The 21,494-nt window shown below is 45.6% G+C and overlaps 1 long non-coding RNA gene across 1 annotated transcript in view; it reads right to left on the bottom strand.

Moving 5' to 3' along the window:
• LOC135385521 (uncharacterized) overlaps positions 1-21,494 on the bottom strand; it is a 310,261-nt gene that overhangs the window by 184,779 nt on the left and 103,988 nt on the right. The gene's annotated exons all lie outside the window — the stretch shown is intronic.

Raw genomic sequence — 21,494 nt, forward strand, 5'->3', positions numbered from 1 at the left:
GCACCCGCTGCTTTCGGCGACGTCACTTTGAATTCGCAAACCACGTCCCTTCGTAACACACTCAACAAGTATTTCCAATCACACAAGATGGAAGCAACGCTAGAATTCGCGGATAACGTCTACTCTCTGAAAACACCGAAAGAGTTCAACATTCCAGAACCTTTTTTAAAGCTGCTACAGTTCACACCCGTCGAGGGGCAAGAAGGAACTCTGCGCACCTCGCTCCCTGTAACGCGTCAATTTTCTTTCGTGATCAAGAAGAAAATTCCTCGATCATTCCAAGTACATCTACCTCCCGGCTATTATGTTACGCAAAAAGCACTTCTGGATGCGATTAACCAACGCGTTGGTGAACGCGTGCACTTCAGCTTCGATCGAGCCGAACAGAAATGTAAAATTCGGCTTTCCGAGGGAACCACCACATTGAGACTTTCCGAGTACCTGGCCGTGCTTTTGGGTTTCGAATCGCGTACCCTGTTCACAGGGGAGGAGGAGGAGGATGCCACTTGCTCAGTCGAGGTACTCCTGGAACCCCCATTTCACAACATAATCGTCTACACGGATATCGTAGAACCCACCTACGTGGGGAGCGGAAAAAAAAACGATATTAAAAATACTACCCTTTTATTACGAGAAAGACAAGCACGTCGGTACCTACACGTTAGATAACATCCAGTATTTTAACCTGTCTCAATTCGAAATTCCCTCAGTGACGATCGTTCTCGCAGACGAAACGGGAAGACGTTTACCGTTGCGATATCTAAAGGTAGAACCAATCTAACGTTGCATTTCAAATATGTACCGTAATTCTTCAAAAATAATCCCCGTGTATACGGGTCCCCTTTTTCAACGCGGTGGTGGTGTGTTGAGCAACATATCCAAATTTATTGTACCCATCTGGCAACAAATAAAACCTATCGCCAAGAAAACGTTGAAGCGCTTGGCGCGGAATTTGGCCGACGGCGAAGGAATATCGCGAGCAGTAAAAAAAACGGCCATTGCGACGGGGAGAGACGTGTTGGATTCCATGCAGGGCTCGGGGAAAAACAATGTGTTGAGAAAACGAGTGCAGATGGCCAAAAGGCCATGCATGTTGAATGGACGCTCCCTTTCAAGGAACCCCACTGTGAGCTACGGCGACGGTCGTCCTCGGCTGTAACCTGAGCCGACCCAGAGCAATGTCTTTTCTCCTCTCACGCTTTCCCGCTTTTTCCCGGTTTCTCTGTAAATAAAGTTAGTTGCATTCTTGTTCTCGAACTGACTGCCTCGTCGCCTTCTTTCTTCGAGTTTTCAGCCGAACCCATCGAACGTTTTAACTTGTAGAGAGGGAGATCTTCATTTTGTGCTACTTTCTCCTAATTTCTCTACATTTTGGTGCCGAAACCCGGGAAGCTGGAACTCTAACTGTGAACTGCGTCGACAGTCCTACGTGAATGCAACGAACATGGATCGCCTGAAAGTGAAACGTGCCAGCCGTCGTACACAAACAACGAAGCTCATCAACGACGCCACGGCTGCGCTGAACGATGGATCTTCCAGATTGGATGTGATCAACAGCCTACTGGAACGACTTACAGTAAGTCACAGTGACTTGACTACTCTCAACAAAGAGATAGAACCGCATGTGCGAGAGGAGGAACTCGAAAGCGAGTACGTCACTGTGATGGACTATGAAGACAGAGCGACAGAAACGATTGCCAACCTGCGTTGGAGACTGTCGCAATCTCAGACGTCGCCGTCTCTACCGCAGCTTTCTAGCGTACAGACAGACGTATCAAGAACGCCGCATGCCCCACGTCCTGGAGTGAAACTTCCTAAGCTTAGCCTTCAGCAATTTCGTGGAGACCTCTCCGATTGGCAAGGGTTCTGGGAACAGTTCAGAACAACAATTCACGACAACGAGGGGCTAAGCAAGATCGAAAAGTTTCACTATCTCCGTTCTCTACTCCATGGTCCAGCGGCTGGAGCTATCGCCGGCTTGCAGACGTCGGAGGCATCTTACGACGACGCTGTGGAAATCCTTTCTCAGCGTTTTGGTGACCGTGGGCGGATAGAAAAACAATACCTCGCTAAACTCCGCAACCTACCGGCCGTCACATCATCGGATGATATACATGGACTTCGTAAACTATACGACAACGTACAGATGAACATCCGTGGTCTCCGGTCCCTGGGAGTTTCCAGCGCAAACTATTCTGCTATGCTGTCTGAAATCCTATTGTCGTCACTCCCTACGGACATTGTAGTGGAATACCATCGCTATACAAATCGTAAACTACAGCAAGACGAGGACGGCTCTGAATCGACCTCAACGCACAGTGCTTCGGACACATCGAAGGACGCCACATCCGACGCAACGAAAGAACTAAGCAACATACTTCGATTCTTTCGTATCGAGGTAGAAAGTCGAGAACGCAGCGAACTGACCCAAGACAGAAAGAAACCTTCCGTGGCGCCTGAGCTACGGCAGGCCTTCAACCAACGCAGTACACCCTCTGCCGCGGTACTCTACAGTGCGTCAGTTCCTAAGTGCGGCTGCCTCTTTTGTTCGGATACTGCGCACACAACGGACAACTGTGCTGGACCACTTCCATTGGATCGGCGGAAGAAGAGGTTGGCTGATGATCGACGCTGTTTCCGGTGTACTAAGCGAGGTCACAATGCCAAAGAATGCCGAGGAAAAATGCGTTGTCCGAAATGTGGTGGGAGGCATGCCGTGGCGATGTGCGACCCGTCCTGGACGCCCCAGAAGAAAAACGCTGACGGTGCAACAGCTACTATGCTGGCAGCTGAAGACACCCCTGCGGGGAGTAACACTGTGCTGCTGCAAACTTTCCGCAGTTGGGTCATGGGCGACCATAAATGCACGTACATACGGGGCGTAATTGATGGAGGCAGTCAGCAGACCTTTATCCGAAAAGATGTGGCCGACAAACTTCGCCTCAATGTGCTAGGCAACATCACGGTGAGCCTTAACACTTTTGGCAGTACTACCACCACCCAACAACGACAACGATGCAATGTAGTGGAAGTCCGGTTGCGGAGTCAGTTCGCACCAACCGAATTTACTGTGCAAGCTGTCATCGTACCCTTCATCTGCCGTGACATTTGCAAAACTACAGTGGAAGACGAACTCGCTCGGGCCATACGTGCGGATGGTGGCTACATAGCTGACGAACTGCTGTTCCCCGACATACCCGCTGAGTCCGGTGTTTCTCTGCTGTTGGGTTGCGATCAACTTTGGAATCTCACTACCGGAAAAATTGAACGCAGCGCATTCACCGGAGGACTGGTTGCCATCGAGACAAGCCTGGGCTGGACTTTCCAGGGTCCCATGTCTACATATAGCTGCACATCAGACTCGAACGCTATGATTTGTGTGTTGAAGGCAGGAGTCCACCTAGAAGAGGAAACAGCCACTTCGCTTCGCACCTTGTGGGAGCTGGAGGGCAGCGGTATCGCCGACGAACCCGAAAGCAACCGTGAAATCGACTACCGAGGATGCGACGACTTCCGGGAAAATGCCACAATGCAAGAGGGGCGATACGTAGTTGCACTGCCATGGAAGTCCGCTGAATGCCATCTTCATAACAACCGCAAGGTGGCTCAGAGCCGACTGGTGAGACTCGTACGGCGCTTGGAGAAGGAGAGAGCTCGCGATGACTGCGATCTTCTTACCAACGCATCTACACCTGAGGAGGTGAACAGCATCGTCGATTCGACGAACAGGATAATGAGCGCATCTGGAATGGAACTTAGAAAATGGGCCTCGAACTTGACCAAACTACAAAACTGCTTGGATGACGATTTTGCGGAGGTCTCAGAAACACATCGGGCCATGACAACAGAAGAGGTAACGAGAGTGCTGGGAATTACCTGGGATAGAACCGGCGACATGCTCAGCACCCTTACCCCATTGAAACAGACTTTGAAAGGAGATAAACAATTATCTCCTTTCGGGGGGGAGGATGTTGAGAAAACGAGTGCAGATGGCCAAAAGGCCATGCATGTTGAATGGACGCTCCCTTTCAAGGAACCCCACTGTGAGCTACGGCGACGGTCGTCCTCGGCTGTAACCTGAGCCGACCCAGAGCAATGTCTTTTCTCCTCTCACGCTTTCCCGCTTTTTCCCGGTTTCTCTGTAAATAAAGTTAGTTGCATTCTTGTTCTCGAACTGACTGCCTCGTCGCCTTCTTTCTTCGAGTTTTCAGCCGAACCCATCGAACGTTTTAACTTGTAGAGAGGGAGATCTTCAATTTGTGCTACTTTCTCCTAATTTCTACTACAAATGGGAAGCTACGCCGCAAAAGAAAACAAAAGGCCACACCTGTCGAAGCACCTGCAGACATCTTTGGTTCTTTTTGAGCGAGAGGGTCACATATCCACTTCGCTCCCGTCATGACGTCAACGAAAGGAAAAATACAGACGCAACGGTCACCGCATTGTCTTACGAGTGACGTGATGATATTCAACCCCCCTTCTGTTCAATACGGAGTGGAAGATACTTCGTACCAACTTTTTTATCCGGTCAACGGAGTAAATAATTCCGTGATCGAGTTTTGTATTCAAAATTTACAAAGGGCACACTTGGATCTCTACGGTAGCTTTGTGTCTTTGACCGCGCGCATTGTTCGCGACGACGGGGAAGAAATGGACGAGAACGATGTCGTTTTCCCAATAAACCATCTGTTGAGCGGCATGTTTAAGACGGTCACCGGTTATGCGAACAACAAGCTCGTCAGTTCCAACGAGTTGTACGCCTACAGGAGTATTTTGGACGTCGTGCTACATTCCATGCCTATGGCTCAAGAAACAGTGCACGCGGCTGGACTCTATGTCGTGGACGACGAACATTTAAAGAACGATTACGACGTCTCGTCTCGCGGTCCGAAACAACGTTACGAAGCGACGAAGGGTGTAAAATACTTTAACCTGGTCGGTCAGATCAATACGGACCTGTTCCAACAGCCGCGACTGATGCTACCTGCCGTCGAAATTCGCATCATTTTCCTGTTAAACAACGACGAATTTAAACTCATATCGGCGCCCAACGACAAGAAGACGTACAATTACGAGGTGGACATCAAAGAGATGACGTTACACTTGAAAAAGGTGACGCTGGCACCTTCCCTCTTTTTGGAATACGAGCGGCGCCTTCAGAGCACATCTGCTATCCACGTCTTACGCGGATTGGAAACCAAAGTGCGGAGTTTGAGTGCCGGGTGCTTGGACGCTCACTTTGAAAACGTTTATCCCGAAAGGGTGCCTTCCAAATTATGCGTCGTCCTGCTCGCCACGTCCGACTTTCTCGGAGACATCCAGTCGAACCCCTACAAATTCCGCCATTACGACCTGTCTCATTCGATGCTCTCCGTGGACGGTCAGCAAGTGCGAGCCGAGTACGACTTTAAGAACGACCTCGTCAAAATTCCCTACTTTAACTTCTTGCAAGAACTGGGAGAGAAACATTTCAAGTATAGCTACGACCGATTTAAAACGAAAGGGTTCCTTCTCTACTTCAACTTGGACGTGGACAAGTGTTCTTCTCCTTCGCATTTGAACGAGTGGCGAAAAGGAAACGTTCGCCTGCAATTACGTTTCGCTAAAGCCCTTCCACACGCGGTCACCGTCCTCTTGATTTCCGAGTGTCCCAAGCTCACGTGCGTCGACAAGGACCGCACGGTCACCTTCCCATAGAACAAATGTACGAGAGTGAAATCTTGGAACTCGTGTCCCTGAACCCCCTCGCTTCCTCCATGCTGAGAGGCATTTGCGCTTCCGACGAAGCCTTCGTTTTACGCAAGCCCGGCTATTTAATCATCAATACCGAAGAGCGAAGAAAGCGCGGGCAGCACTGGGTGCTCTACATGAAAAACTACGACGGGTCTGCAGTGTTTTTCGACAGCTACGGACTTCCCCCTATCGAAGCAAACCTTCGAAGGACTTTACTAGAGGACGAGTATAACGACCAGTGTATTCAATCACCCTTTTCGCCTTACTGCGGGCTTTTTTGTATCTACGTAGCCACGCGCATGTCGAAACGCTACAGCTTGAAAAATTGTGTATCCATATTTTCCTGTAACCTCGAAGAGAATGACGAAACAATAAAACGTCTCCTCGTGAGCGAACTCGTTTCGTAAAATAGTCTTTTTTTTTCACGACATACACAAGACGCTTGCAAGACGATCTTGCAACGTGCTGACCCGACGCTCGTCGTCGCCGGTCACCGTGACGTCGAGGGATGTGTGGAGAAGCCAGTAGCGACGGACGATAGGTCGGTTGAAACCCGCGTTGATGAAACACGGGTCAATTGCCAGTCCTCGTTTATACTTTTCCAACAGCTCGAGCTTGTAATATACGAATCGCTTCATTTTCTTTGTAATCCTCCCACTGGTGCTGAACAGACATAACGGTATCGTCTTGAGAATCGAGCGAAAGTCACCCTCGCAGCCATCACCGTGAATATAATCGCGTAATCGTAGCAAGTTCCGATACATTCGCATTTGCACAAAGGTTGCAAACCGCTGCTCGGGCGTCATGACTGAGACATGAATGAGAGTAGACAACCGTTTTTTTATTTACCGTGAGAGGTTACATGAGAGAGAGAGAGAGAGAGAGTTAGCCTCCACCTTTGGTTTCGTAGCCGGGAAGACAGCCCAAATACGGGCGAAGGCTCGAGTCTAACCAATGGCTGGGGTTTCTCGACCAAAGTCCACCGCAACGACAGGTTCTCAGCTGATCACCAATCCGCAAAAAGAACGTCTTCGGAGGAGGCTTGAAGGTTAGGACCAGGGGCAGGTCTCCCGTCAGTAGCTATTCGTAATCTGCACGAAAGGAGTGTAAGAAACACGTATTTAAAAAAAATAAACACAGATACACGCACAGTCTTCTTCAGTCACAGAGTGACACTGATGATCCATCTCCTCCATCTTCTTCTTCTTCTTGTTCTTGTTGCTTTACGAGACGAATTCCTTTACAATGCACGTCGAACGGTACCGTGCGACAACCGAGAAACGGGCGTATCAATCGATCCGTCCAATGTTTTTGCTCTGAAACAGTGCTTGAATATAAAACAAATAACACAGAAAAAAATATAACGTACCTTTGGACCACAAACCACCGCAGTTGGTGCAGAAGAAGCGTGCGCTGCCAATCTCCCGAAACACGTGAGGTGGGAAGAAACCGACTTCACGAGCCGCAAAGTTGTTGAAAACTGAAAACGAAACGCTTCAAACAAACAAACAAACTTTTTTCTCAAAACGGGCATCACTTACGAGGATCTTCCAAGCTGAGCATGGTTTTCTATACGATTGCTCAAACTGTCGCTACTGCTTCGAAATTTATACTAACGTTTATTCCCTCTCTCTCTCTATCGTCCTTGAACGTGTTGGGACATGTTTGGAAACAGCGGTCAGAACCATCATTTGGAAGCAACGATAACAACTGTCTTATTAACATTTGAATTCGCGCGCGCGCGCGCGCCATATTGAACAAGAAAATGGCGGTTTCCCGTAAGCGATACTATTACGCCGGATGCATGCGAGCGTGAGAAAGCACGGTTATAAGATGGACCGTTCCTCTTGCCACCTCATCCTCTATTCCCTGCCTTCCATCAACCAACCAACCAACCAAGCGATATGCCTCGTCGTTTCCAATCCATCTTTCACCTCCTGGTCCACATCCGTCCCCTCTTCGGTAAGTCTGTTCGACATTGTATAGCGTCTTGTTTATTTATTTATTTTATTTCATGCATTTCTGTAGGGTTTACACTAGTCGCAGTGGTAGAAGTGTTCTTCCAACTGATACCGGCGACGGGGTGCGACGTCCCCCGCATGGACGTGGAGGCCTTCTTTCAGTGCTTCACGTTCAGTGAGGACGTTGAAATTCAGGACGCAACGGTGGCAGTGTTCATGGGGTACTACGTGACTGAGTGGACGCTGATTGCTATGCATCGGGGACTGGACGGAGAGCTATTTTTTAGACTCCCCCGAAACATAGAGGGAGAGCTCTGTCTTGAAGGTAATCTTCCCCTAAGTTTTGAGGCCGCAGAGCGCCTCCTCCGGTCCCTCACCACTCAGTGGAACCAAGTGAGCTGTGCGGGATGGAGAAACATCCTCGAACGGTGGATGCGCACACAAATCTCGTAAGTTTTCCGAGAGATCTTTCTTGTTCGATGTTCATTCTTTTTGTTTATTTCTATAGGCACGACGCTTGGATCCTCGATGAACATGAGGAGGAGGAGGAAGGAGGAGACGTCGACCAGGTCGAATAACTGTATATACCGAATAAAAATTTTCCCTGTCTTCATTCTCTCTCTCTCTCTCTCTCGCGCGCTAGCTAATCGTTCGTGAGAACCCAGCTCAATAGAGGAATACGAAACCGTGCAACCTGAGCATGACAAGTGAATATGGGGGAGCAACCTACAACATGCAGTCAGTCAGTCAACCATTTAGTCTTCCTTCTAAACGCCCATCCGAAATTCGCGATGAGGCGTTTTGAAAGTGTGACACAATTGTTGCAGGACATGGAGCCGTCGAGTGGTGAGTGCTCATCATCATAGAAAGTGTTATTTATTTATTTATTTAAGATTTGCATAGGGTACACCATCCTGGGTATCGTGTCGCTGTTTTTTCAACTGATGGATTACAACGACGTCCCCAGGGTGGTCTTCGAGGACTTTTTAGAGTTTCTCGTTTTCCCCCTGGACGACGTCGTTGAGGAGGCCCTGAACACCATCCTCCTCGCCTATTACGGGGCGGAATGGGAGGGCAGGGGTCTACATCGCCACCCTTTATACCCGAACCTTTTGTCAGTGCCCAGAAGCCTGGTGGATGACCTCACCGACCTCGATGTCAATGAGGGCATTCCCCTATCCACTGGAATGATCGAGGAGATTATGCACTCACTGATCTTGCAGTGGAATTCCTGCGCGCACAGGCGAAGCGGACCCCAATTCGTAATCCAGTAAGCTCTTTATTATTTTATTTTTGACAAGATAATCACTCTCGTGATTCTATATTAGCAGGTTGATGGTGCACGACCCGGAGGATGACGCGGAGGACGTAGGGCGAGGACGCTAGGTTAGGATACTCGTTAAAGAAAAGTTGTCTTCCTAACGGTGCTTTTGATTTCATCCTAGACTCTCCTTTTTTTTTTTTTTTGCACGTGGTGACTAACGCGTCAGAAAAATGCTTGCTCGCGCTCAAGGGATTTAGCGAACAAATCGATAGGTTGAACCGCCTCCCCTCTCCGTTGGTCATGAGTCCGGAAGACCACCTTTGTTACCAATGCGCAACACACTGTAAATATTGTGGGGTAGAATTTAACCGTCAGACGCGGAAGGTCTCGCATCACGACCACACCCGTTTCGTAGAGCCCGGATCCTCGAATTTTGTCGCGACGCTGTGTGATACGTGTAACCTTACGTGTCGTAACACCAAAGAACTCGTCGTGTTAGTGCACAACCTGCAATACGATTTGAGCTCCCTTCTCCGCCACATGCACGTTCTAAATCTGGGTGAACCGTGGATCTTAGCTTCGAGTTCGGAAAAGATAAGAGGGTTCAACATTGGGGATCTCCATTTCCGCGATACCACACAGTTTTTCAACCTCTCCTTGTCGAACCTGGTGGAAACGCTACTTACCAGCGGTGGCGAAAGCGCCTTCCTTTGTACGCGCCAAATGTTTGATGACCGTTTCCGCTGTCTCCTGAGGAAAGGCGTTTATCCGTACACCTTCGTCGACAGTTTCGAAGCGTACGATTTGCCCGCGCTACCGCCAAAGGAAGCTTTCAAAAATGACCTGAACGATGAAGATATCTCGGACGAGGACTATCAGTACGCCCGTGATATTTTTGAATATTTTGAATGTAGCAACCTTGGCGATTACACGCGTCTCTACGTCACGCTCGACACCTGTCAGCTCTGCGACGTCGTGCTGTATTTCAGGAAGATTACGCTAGAGACGGATGGGATAGATATCTTACGCACCGTATCACTCGCCAGTTACGCGTGGAGCAGCGCACTGAAGCTCACCAAAGTCAAACTCGAGCTCATGAGCGATCGTGAGATGTACGAAACGATCGAAAAGGGAATCAGGGGAGGCATTTGTAACAGCTTCCACAGATATGGTCGGGCTAATCACGAGGGATGCGACGATTACGACCCTCAACAAGAGAAAAAATTTATTCAGTACTTAGATGTAAACAGTTTGTACGCTTATGCCATGACTTTCCATCTTCCGACAGGTGGTTTTGAGTGGGTCGATCCTTCCAGCTGGGGCGATATCGATTTTCTCAAAATTCCTCACGATTCAGAAGTGGGATACGTGTACGTGGTAGACCTGTCCTATCCCGAAGAACTGCACGCGCTCACGAGGGACTTCCCTCTGGCACCCGAACACAGAACCGTGGACCAGGGTCAACTATCCCCCTACCAAAGGAACTTGAAGGAGGCATTGGCACTGAACGCGCCACCCACGAGGAAATTGTTACTGACATGTTACGACAAAGAAAGTTACGTCGTGAACTATTATCTGCTCGCTCTCTACGTGAGGTTGGGCATGAAAATAAAACACATTCACGCCATCCTCTCGTTCCGCCAAGACAATTTTTTGTCCGCCTTCGTGCATAGAAACCTCGCATTGAGGAATGCCTCAACCACGAAATTCGAGAGTTTACTGTATAAGACCATAACAAATAGCACGTTCGGGAAAACGATTCAAAATGTGAGACGCATGAAGAGGTACACCATAGCCTACGACAAAGAAAGCGCGCTCAGAAAAGCTAGTTCTGTCGACTTCCAGCATTTCCACATCCTGAGTGACAAGTGCATCTTGTACGAGATGAAACAGCGTCGTATCAAATGCACGCACCCCCTTTACGTGGGCTTTGCCATTTTAGAGATATCCAAAGTCCGAATGTACAGCTTCATTTACGAGTCGCTCTTTTCTCGCTTAACCTGTCCAGTGCAGTTGATCTATGGAGATACGGACAGTATAATTTTTGCTCTCGTGCGAGAGCCTCGTAGAGCAGCTGATGAAAATTCAGCACGAGCTAGATCTCTCCTCCTATCCACCGGACCATCCACTTTTCAACGCCGAGCACGCGAACCAGATGGGGTACTTCAAAGACGAAACTGGAGGAGGAGTTATTCAGGAAGTCGTAGCCATCCGAGCCAAAATGTACAGCATTCTCTTGGCCGGAACACACAAACAGATTGCGAGAGCGAAAGGAGTTAAGAAAGACGTGGTGAGGAGACACTTATTGCACGAAGTGTACCGAGATTCTCTATTCAATTAAAGGACAGTCTCTCAGAAGCAGTGCACCATCCAGAGCATAAAGCAAACAATGTACACCATTTCGAGAGTCAAGAAGAGCTTGGTCCCCTACGATGACAAGCGCTATCTGGTCGACGCCGTACGTTCCTTTCCTTACGGCAGCTGCGAATACGAGGGTAATTTCCGCTCTGTGTGTCTCAATGCATTGTAACAAAACACTCTCGTTTTTTCAGCACCGGAAAACCCGGAAGAGAGCCCTCGAACGTCATCGGGGATTGAGTAATACAACAAAGGACCAAGTCTGTGCACGCGTTGTCATAATAATCGAGAGAGTCAAAAAAATAATAAAATTGTAGCTCAGAAATATAGCTTCTGTCTTTCGCGCGCGCGTGAACGCAGGAAGAGGAGGTGGTTGGTCATCGTGCTAGCACGATGGTGAAATTGACGTATAAACGACTGTCTATTGCACCATCACTCTAGCCCGGTAGTCAAGCGTAAAGTCGACACTGCGATAAAAAGACGAAGACAGGAGGAGCACGGGTCATCGTGGCAGTGTGGTGGCGGAATGGATGTATAAAAAGAATGACCATTCCGACATCGTGCTGGTTCAGTGACCCGCGCAATGACGTCGCTGCGATGAAGATTACCCGTACCTTTTTTGGCATGTCCGATCTTCTCCGTAATGTTCTGTTCGTGTGAGATCGAGCAAGTCAGGGAGAGTGCGAGCATCTATCGACGTGCTCAAGGGAAGAGTATATGTTTAGATTCAATAAAGATGTTTCCATGAAAAAAAAAAAAACAAGGTGATGTTGGTTCTGCAGTGAATACTTAATATGAGCAACGGCGCGAGCGAGGAGGTCCACGATGTCTGCAGACACGTAGTTGAATTCGGTGTTCGTCGACTTCAAAAATTCACTGATCACTCCGAAGGGTCCATCCAGAACGCTTATAGAGACGTTCTTGTAACGGGCGTATATCCGACGCACCATTTCCTGTAGGGGGCCTGGGGATATCTTTCCTATATTGCCAAAAGCCACCATGTCTATGACGTAGCGAAAAGCAGAGATGACAAGCTCGTTTCAGGGACTCTCCTTGCTGAAACAGCCATTCTCCAGCTCTTCCCAAGAAGCGTGGATACGAGGACAAGTTTGCAAAGCGTGGTAACTGAACATTTCCAAGTATTGGTCTGAATGATAACGCGCGGATAGCACGCTCTCCCTTTATACGGCGCTTCCAAATAAAAAACGCAAAGAAATGGGCGTCAGAACGAAAGCGAATCCACCAGCACCACCACCACCGTGCTAGAAGCGCATGCGCGAGACGTGAAGGGCGACGAGACCAAAACCGAAACGTCCGACGGCAGAGGCGTGGTGGCGCTGCGAGCGCGCGAGACGTGAAGGGCGACGAGACCAAAACCGAAACGTCCGACGGCAGAGGCGTGGTGGCGCTGCGAGCTCGCGAGACGTGAAGGGCGACGAGACCAAAACCGAAACGTCCGACGGCAGACGTGGTGGCGCTGCGAGCGCGCGTGTGACGTATGCTCCGCGAAGAGGGCGCCAGATTCAGTTTTCTGTTTGCCTCTCGTCGGGTGCGGACGTGTGGCGCGTCACTCGTATCGTGACCGTTGATGTGATGGTGAACTCTTTAGTCATGTAAAGAAGATGGAGGGCGGTGTGTGGGCATACAGATATGCTTGGATGTCGGTGAGTTGTCGTTTTAATACTTCTTCTGTTGTCGCGTTTACCTACCCCCTAACTGCGATTACTTGTCAGCGTGTATTGGAGTAGTGTATGTTTGTCGATTTACCTTGTTGCGATTAGCAGAAAGTCTTCCCCTTGTTGTTATTATTCTTGTCCGTGCATGCCCAAACATGTTCGCAATTCCCTTGTATGCCATTCTGTCAATGACCCTTGTTGCTATTCTCGTCGGTGCATGCCCGCACATATTCGCGATGGTGAAAATTGTGTGTGTGTGTCTGTTTTCGCGCGTGTTTTCCCCTCGTTAGCACTTTTTTGTTTTGTTTCTTTCTGCATTCGGCGGAAGTCCCCATGATGACAGCGGTGCTGCCACCTGACGTGATGCTTTCCGACCTGCCTGGTGTGACGCTTTGCAAATGGCGGCGCCCATGGGCTGATGCTGTTACCGATCCTGGACTGACACATTAATGAATTGAATATGTATAGTAATGGCTTTAATTATTAAATGAGTTTAGAAAGTGTATTTATGCGTATGTGCGCTTCTTTTCGTGTGTCTCGTTATAGAAAAATACAACTTAACGAGAATTTGATATTTTCCTCCTCTCTCTCCCTCGCTGGAATGAATAGTAATTGAATGTATTAATTGAAAATTATATTCTACGCTCTATTATCCCATTCTTATGCGTGTATGAGCGATTTTAAGCGAAAAAAAAATTAAAAAAATTGGGTGGGGGTGGAAATTGCAAAATTGGGGGTGAGAGAGGAGGAAGGTGTCAAGTTGCTCGCTAAGTTGTATTATTCTTTTACTACTGATGCTGTATTATTAGAGAGTGATGTCGATGTGGCATATAACACATTCATATCGATGTTTGTGCACCTTTATCGTGAGTCCTTCCCACGTAGGAAAATTAAGAAACCAAGAAAGTTTAGGAAACCATGGATGCATAGAGAGCTAATACGCATGATCGATAACAATCATAAAATGTACAAGGATTTTCTAAAGAGTAGAAATCTGTCTGACCTTGGAAAATATAAGCAGGCGCGTAATATTGTAAATAAAAAATAAAGGAAGCAACAATTGACTATTACACAAAAGTGTTTGATGGTAAGGACATCCCAAAATATTTGTGGAGGAAGATTGACGAAGTTCTGCATCCCCAAAACACCGATAAAAAGCCTAGTTTCTTTTTCTGCGGTATACCTTTGTATGAAGCTGCCGAAAAATTTAACGATCACTTTGTATCAGTAAGTACACCGATGTTTGTTGACTGCACCTTATTTGAAACTTTCCTAGAACCGTCCTCTGTATGTAGCTCTTTGTTTTTGAAACCAGTAACCGTAACTGAAATCTTCAGTACATTTCTGAAATTAAAGAATAGTAAGGCAACGGACAAGGACAACTTACATATCAGACCGGTGAAATGTGTACTTGATACGGTTGCCCCCATTACTAGAGCACATCTATAATCTTTGTTTAAGAAATGGTGACTTCCCTGTTGATATGCAGGTACCAAAAGTTGCTGTATTGTTTAAGGGAGGTGATCAAAACGATTTAGGAAATTATAGACCTATTTCAGTGTTCCCGCTATTCTCAAAGTGCCTGTAAAAGAGTTATGCTTTCGAGAAAAGCATAATAATCTCAATGATTACCAACATGGTTTTCGTCCCTGCTGTTCAACTGAAACTGCGTTATTAAGCAAAAGGGATTGATTATTAAAGGCATAGACAATAACTTACTAACATTAGGCATATTCATAGACTTTACGAAAGCTTTTGACTGCATAAACCGCATCGTATTGATGATAAAACTAGAACGCTATGGAATTAGAGGGATCCCATTGAAACTAATTAGGTCGTATTTAGCGGGTCGTAAACCGTACGTTTTTATGGACAGCAGTATTCAGTCCTCGCTTCGTAATATATCTTATGGAGTACCCCAGGGCAGTGTCCTTGGTCCGCTGCTTTATATAGTGTATATGAATGATATAATTAATATAGATATAAACTGCAAATTAATATCTTATGCTGATGACACTGCTATGTTTTTAAGCGGAAGTAATGTCGAAACAATGTTAAGCGAGGCAAACATAATTCTTTCTAGATTATCTGCGTGGTCAAAGGCAAATTTTCTCCGCGTTAACCCGTCAAAAACAAAAGCTGTTATTTTTAGGCCAAAAAATAAGTCAATCAGTCTGAAGTCAATCAATTTGTTTACGACGATGTAGAAATTGACATAGTGGAGTCAGTAAAGTCACTGAGTGTCATTTTAATCCATAAATTAACGTGGGACTTACATGTGCAATACATTGAGAGGAAGCTGTCAGAAGTTGCCGGTCTGATAGGCAGGTATAGATACATATTTCCATTCCGTATAAAATTATTACTTTATCATTCACTTTTCTCGTCTTATATAAACTATTGTTTCTTGGTATGGGGAACGACGACACAAGAAAATATGAGTAGACTATTAATGCTTCAAAAAAGATGGTACGTCTGATTGCAAATGTCGGATACAGAGACTTCACTGTACATCCTTTTGAGGAATATAATATCCTAAGGGTTCACAACTTGTATGACTTTAAACTCGGCTGTTTATATAAAAATTTGCATAAAGTAAAATGTAATGTTCAGATGGAATTAAGGGAATTTTCGTATTACACACGTCATTTTGATGCTTGGAAAGTCCCAAGAGAAAGAACAAATTATGGAAAACAATCCATAAATTTTCTACTACCTAAATTATTAAATACGCTGAATTCTAAAGCAGTTTCTTTGTCTAACACGTCAATCCGTGAATTTCGCGGTATCATTATGTGTGCCTCGTTTGAATGACTGTACGTGATGTTTGATGCCCACGTCGAAACATGTGTGTTATTAGTGTTTCTTGAGCTCACTTGAATTTTTTTTATCCTAATATTGCATGAGTGAATGCACTTATCACTGTTGTTTTAAACTCTGTAAATGTGATGTTGCCGCAGGTAGTGTGAAACAGAGGTCCGGGCTCGTCAAGTTGTATTTTACAGCTTTTTCTCGGTCCTCCTTTCATCGCATGATGGAAAATAAAGTGATTGATTGATTGATTGATTGATTTTCCTTTCTGGAGACACGGAGAAGGAAGAATGCCCACCGCTTAGAAGCTTGCTTAGATTCCCACGTCTCTGGTACGAGAGAGTTGGGAAGACGGGTGATGCACGTGTATTATGTGGATCACATAAGAATGATTGTCCTTTGCTATGTGAGGCTCTAGAAAGTGTGTTTTTACATTGGGCTTGCTGTCGTTGTTGGTAGGGAAATACGGGTTTTCCTTTTCTGGAGGCATCGAGAAGGAAGAATGCCCACTGCTTAGAAGCTTGCTCGGACACCCATGTCGCTGCTGCGGGAGAGGCGGTAAGATGGCGGATGCATCTGTATGGTGTGCATCGAATAATCATTTTATCCTCGGCTATGTGTGATGCTAGAAGGTGTTTTTCCTTGACAGGTTTTCCTTGACAGGTTTTCCTTGACTGAGGCGTTACAGAAGGGTAAAACGCCCAATGCTTAGAACCTTGCTTAGATTCACACGTCAACCCGTTCCCGTTCCAACTCGTTCCCTGTTTGGGGAACAATGTTCCACGTCTGGACATGGAAACGTTCCTGCAAATTTTTACACTAGCACACGAGGATATTGAGACTGCGATAATAGAAGTCCTCATGGCGTGCTATATCTCAGAGTGGCGAGAAATCACCATGTAGCGGGGAGTAGAGGGGGAGCTCTTTTTCGGAGTGCCACGAAGCTTTGAGGAGTAGAATTTGCAATTAGGAGGCACTGGCCCTTTAAGTTCCTGCGCAGCGGAGCACCTCCCCTACTCCCTGGTGCACCAGTGGAACAGAGGCAGCGCTGCAGGCTGAAGAGAGCTCGCAGAACGCTGGTTGGCTTGTCAAGTACCGTGTTTTTCGATACGGCTTTTCCGCCGAATCTTTATTCTGGTACTTTATTACTAGAGTGGATCCCTGGGTTCTTATGCAAGAGCACGTTCAGGAGCACCACGAAAATTCCATGTAGTCGCGAGACGAAATAAATGCCTATCGTCTTTCGCATCACGCGACTCTCTCTCTCTCTCTCTTTCTTTCTCTCTGCCAATGCAATATAAGAATAGGAAACAACAGATCCTAGGTATAAAAGCGAGCCTGGGATAATCAGCAGTTAAAGATGATGTCGGCGATGACAGCTCAACGTTACCTGTGCTTGCACAGGAGGTAAGTTGATTTTTGTGTTTAAATCGCTTTTTGATCAATGCCTGTTTTTCTCTATTTGCTAGGTTCACTCCACGGGAGAATCGTTTCAAATTGGGGGGAGGGACTTCTTGCCTAACATGAGGTCCCATTAGGCTTCATCAATTTCAAAATTTGGGGGAGCTTCACTTACACTATTCAAAATTGGAAAGGGGTGCGAGTTCATGGCGAGTAGGAATTCTGATTAGACTTAATGGAGAATTGGGTGCATCCCCTGCACCAGTCAAAATTGGGAACGGGAGAGAGAATTCATGGGAACATTAATTCTGATTAGAGTAAATGGGAAAGATTTGTGAGGAACATTTTAATCTGGCTTTATTCAAAACTGAACTCCTTCTTTCGTTTTTCGTCAGATTATTTCAAAACTGGGCGAGAATTCGTGCATAACACGAATTTCATTAGAGTCATTAGAGAGCACCAGTGGAACAGAGGCAGCGCAGCAGGTTGGAGTGAGCTCGCAGAACGCTGGTTGACTTGTCAAATACCGTGTTTTTCGATGCCGCTTTTTCGCCGTATCTTTATTCTGGTACTTTACTACTAGACTGGATACCTCGGTTCTTATGCAAGAGCGCGTTCAGGAGCACCGCGAAAATTGCATGTAATCGCGAGAGGAAATAAATGCGTGTTGTCTTTCGTATTACGTGACTCCCTCTCTCTGCCAATAGAATAGATGAATAGGAAACCATATATCATGCGTTTAAAGGCGAGCGTGGGATAATCCGCCAACAAGATGATGTCGTCGTCTACGATGAATTGCTCGGAATGCTTTGTGAATTGCCTTTGTGATTCTGTTTGGTGCCACTTGTTGCTGGGGGAACAACTATTGCAGTATGTTCTTTTTATCGCCCGCCGAATAGTAACGAACTTTCGAAAACTAAGTTACACGACCAGGTGCCCCTAATATCCGATGACATTATTATAATCGCTGGTGAGTTTAACCTTCCTGGTTTTAGGTGGGAAACCACAGGGCACAACAGGTTAAAGGACTCAACGGTCTATCGGGCGTTTGATGACATGCTGACTTCTTGTTCCTTTCGACAATATGTCCTTTCTCCTACTCGTGGTTGAAATATTCTTGATTTATTGTTGTGCAGCCAAGTTGAAGTTATTTCGCGTACCACGGTCCTACCGGGTATCTCCGATCACAGCTGTGTTTTTTCCAATGTGTCCATTCTACACAAGGTTGAAAATAGACAACATGCAAGGAAAGTGTTTATATATAGTAGGGCTGACTTCGCTGCGATAAACAGAGAACTAGAGGATCGCCTTGATGAGTTTAGTGAGAATTAACTGACGTTGACACCCTGTGGCACAAATTCAAGACTATGCTGGTGTCCTTAATACATGCTCATATTCCTTTTTCCCAAGTATGACGAAAAAGAAAGTGCGATAAGCCTTATTCTACGAAAATCATAAGGAAATTGATCAGGCAAAAAGCAAGAGCTTTTTCTAGTTACCGAAGGCACAAAACTGAGGCTAACTATGAAAAGATTAAGGCTTTATCCAAAAGTCTATGCAAGTCTGTTAGAAAAGAAAAACGAATTTATTTTTCTAAGCTGAACATCAGGGTGAGAGGGAGTTCCAAGGAATTGTGGAAATATGTTAAGTAGCGTTAATAAGAGCAAAGTGGGTATACCAGTTATTAAGAGTAATGAAAGTATTGCAACAAAGGATGCTGACAAAGCTCGAGTACTGAATGATTATTTTAAGTCAGTACTCAGCAATAGTACTGCTCCATCCAGCTCCTCTGCTTTGAATGTGTCGTTGGAATGCTCGATGCCTCCGATCAGATTATCTAAATAAGGTATTTTAAATCATGTCTGCAATTTAAATGTTAAGAAAAGTCAAGGACCAGTTGGTATTAGAGCTATTGTCATAAAGGCTTGTGGTTCCACTATCAATGAATAACTTTTAGTACTTTTGGCCGGTCAATAGTGACAGGAAGGATACCACAGGAATGGAAGTTTGCTAATGTGGTTCCGATCTTCAAATCAGGTGATAAAACATGCGCTGAAAATTATAGACCGGTTTCTCGTATAGTGTATGCGGCAAAATTTTGGAACATATAATTTACTCAAATGTTATGATGCACCTATCCCGAAGCGAGTTTGTCTCCCCGTCCCAGCATGGTTTTCGTAAGAATCTTTCATGTACTACACAACTTGTCTGCTTCTATCACGATCTCACTTTAAATTTTGATAACCAATTTCGAACAGATTGCGTTTTCTGGGACTTTAAGAAAGCGTTTGACACCGTTGATCATATCCTCTTGTTGTATAAGTTAAGTCTCCTGAACTTGGATAATCTAGCACTGGACTGGTTGCAAGATTATATAAAAAAATCGGAGACAGTGTGAAGTACTAAATGGCACTAAATCACCACCAGCTACAGTCACATCAGGTGTCCCACAGGGATCCGTATTGGGCCCACTTTTGTTTTTAGTCTTTATAAATGACCTCGTTGGCATAGTTGATTCAAATAATAAATGATGATGATGATGATGATTGGGATTTTTTTGGCGCAGCGACAACGAAGGTCATAAAAATATTAAACTATTTGCAGATGATTGTGTAGTTTATAGGGCAATTAAAACAACTTGTGATACCGACGAACTTCAAAATGATCTGACTAAAATTGAAATGTGGTGTCAAGCTTGGGGTATGACCTTAAATGCTAAAAAATGTAAATGCATTGCGTTTTCGATTAGCAAGTACCCCTTAGATTACAAGTTAAATGGCGAAGCATTAGAAACGGTCGAAGAATATCAATACCTAGGGGTTGTACTTAGTAGAAACCTCAAGTAGGACAGGCACATAGATTATATTAGTAATAAGGCTAGTAGGACTCTCGGGTTCATGAAAAGAAATTTTAAGGGTGCCCCAAAGGACGTTAAAGAATCTGTTACGAGTCGTACATTCGTCCGCTTCTGGAATATTGTAGTGTGGTTTGGGACCCAATGGAAATAAGTCTCAAGAAGAAACTTGAGAAGATCCAAAAACGAGCCGTTAGGTGGGTAACAGGCAACTACTCGCCTTATGTTAGGGCCCCTAGTTTACGGTCCGTGCTGGGTTGGACCACGTTAGAAACTCGTCGTAAGATAGCAAATCTCAGATTCTTTTATGAAATTTATTATTATACCATCGCTATTTCGCGTTATCTTTATTTGATGCCCCTCAACTTCATTTCCGATCGACTAGACCACGAATGTAAAATTGAACCATATCGTTTCCGCACCTCTGTGTTTCAAAATTCATTTTTTGTTCGCTCAATACCAAATTGGAAAAGCCTTCCACGAAGACCTTGTCCTCTCAAACTCGGCTACTCTGTTTTCACAAAAACTGGTTTCTTTCTTTTCGGAATAATCGGCTCACACTTATTGGTTTGATTTTGCTCTTATCAAATCCGTGTCACTGATGTGTTATCACGCTATACATTCTTTTAGCTCAATGCGTACTACGTGTTATTGTATTTTGTTATTACTGCATGTCGTGTACTGCACTCTCCCCTACGTAATTCCACTGATGTGGAGCAGTAGGGTATGATTGATAAATAAAGGTTGATAAATAAATTGCTGTCTGTGCTTGTACAGGAGGCAAGTGCATTTTCGTGTTTAAATCATGGCTCTTTTTCTCTGTTTCTTAGGTTCACTCCAGGGGAGAATTATTTCAAATTCGGGGGAGGGACTTCATGCCTAACATAAGGTCCGATTAGGCTCGTCAGATTCAAAATTTGAAGGAGTTTCGCACGCACTATTCAAAATTGCGAAGGGGAGTGAATTTATGGCGAACATGAATTCTGATTAGAAAGTGGAGAATTGGGGTGCATCACCCGCACTATTTAAAATTGGGAAGGGGAGAGATAATTCATGGCTAACATGAATTCGGATTAGGCTAAATGTGGGACATTTGGAGGGAACATTATAATCTGGACTTGAGAATTGAACTCTTTTCGTTTTTTGTCAGATTGGTTCAGAATGGAGAATTCGTGCATAACGTGAATTGCATTAGAGTCCATGTGGAACATGCAAAATTAAGGAGTTCCTAGGGAGAGTATTATTTCGAATTCGGGTTAAATTAATACTTTCTTTCGTTTTTCATCGAGATGGTTGGCATCGTTGTCATGTGTGTCATCGCAATGACATCGATTAAGAAAGGATAAGGGAGTCTGAGGGCAAAGTAGAGACGGCACTGTGGCAATGCTAGGAGGAGAGTGGTGGCGATGATAGAAGATGATGATGATTCGGGTTTT

Source organism: Ornithodoros turicata, chromosome 2, assembly GCF_037126465.1.
Source record: "Ornithodoros turicata isolate Travis chromosome 2, ASM3712646v1, whole genome shotgun sequence".
NCBI classification, from domain to species: domain Eukaryota; kingdom Metazoa; phylum Arthropoda; class Arachnida; order Ixodida; family Argasidae; genus Ornithodoros; species Ornithodoros turicata.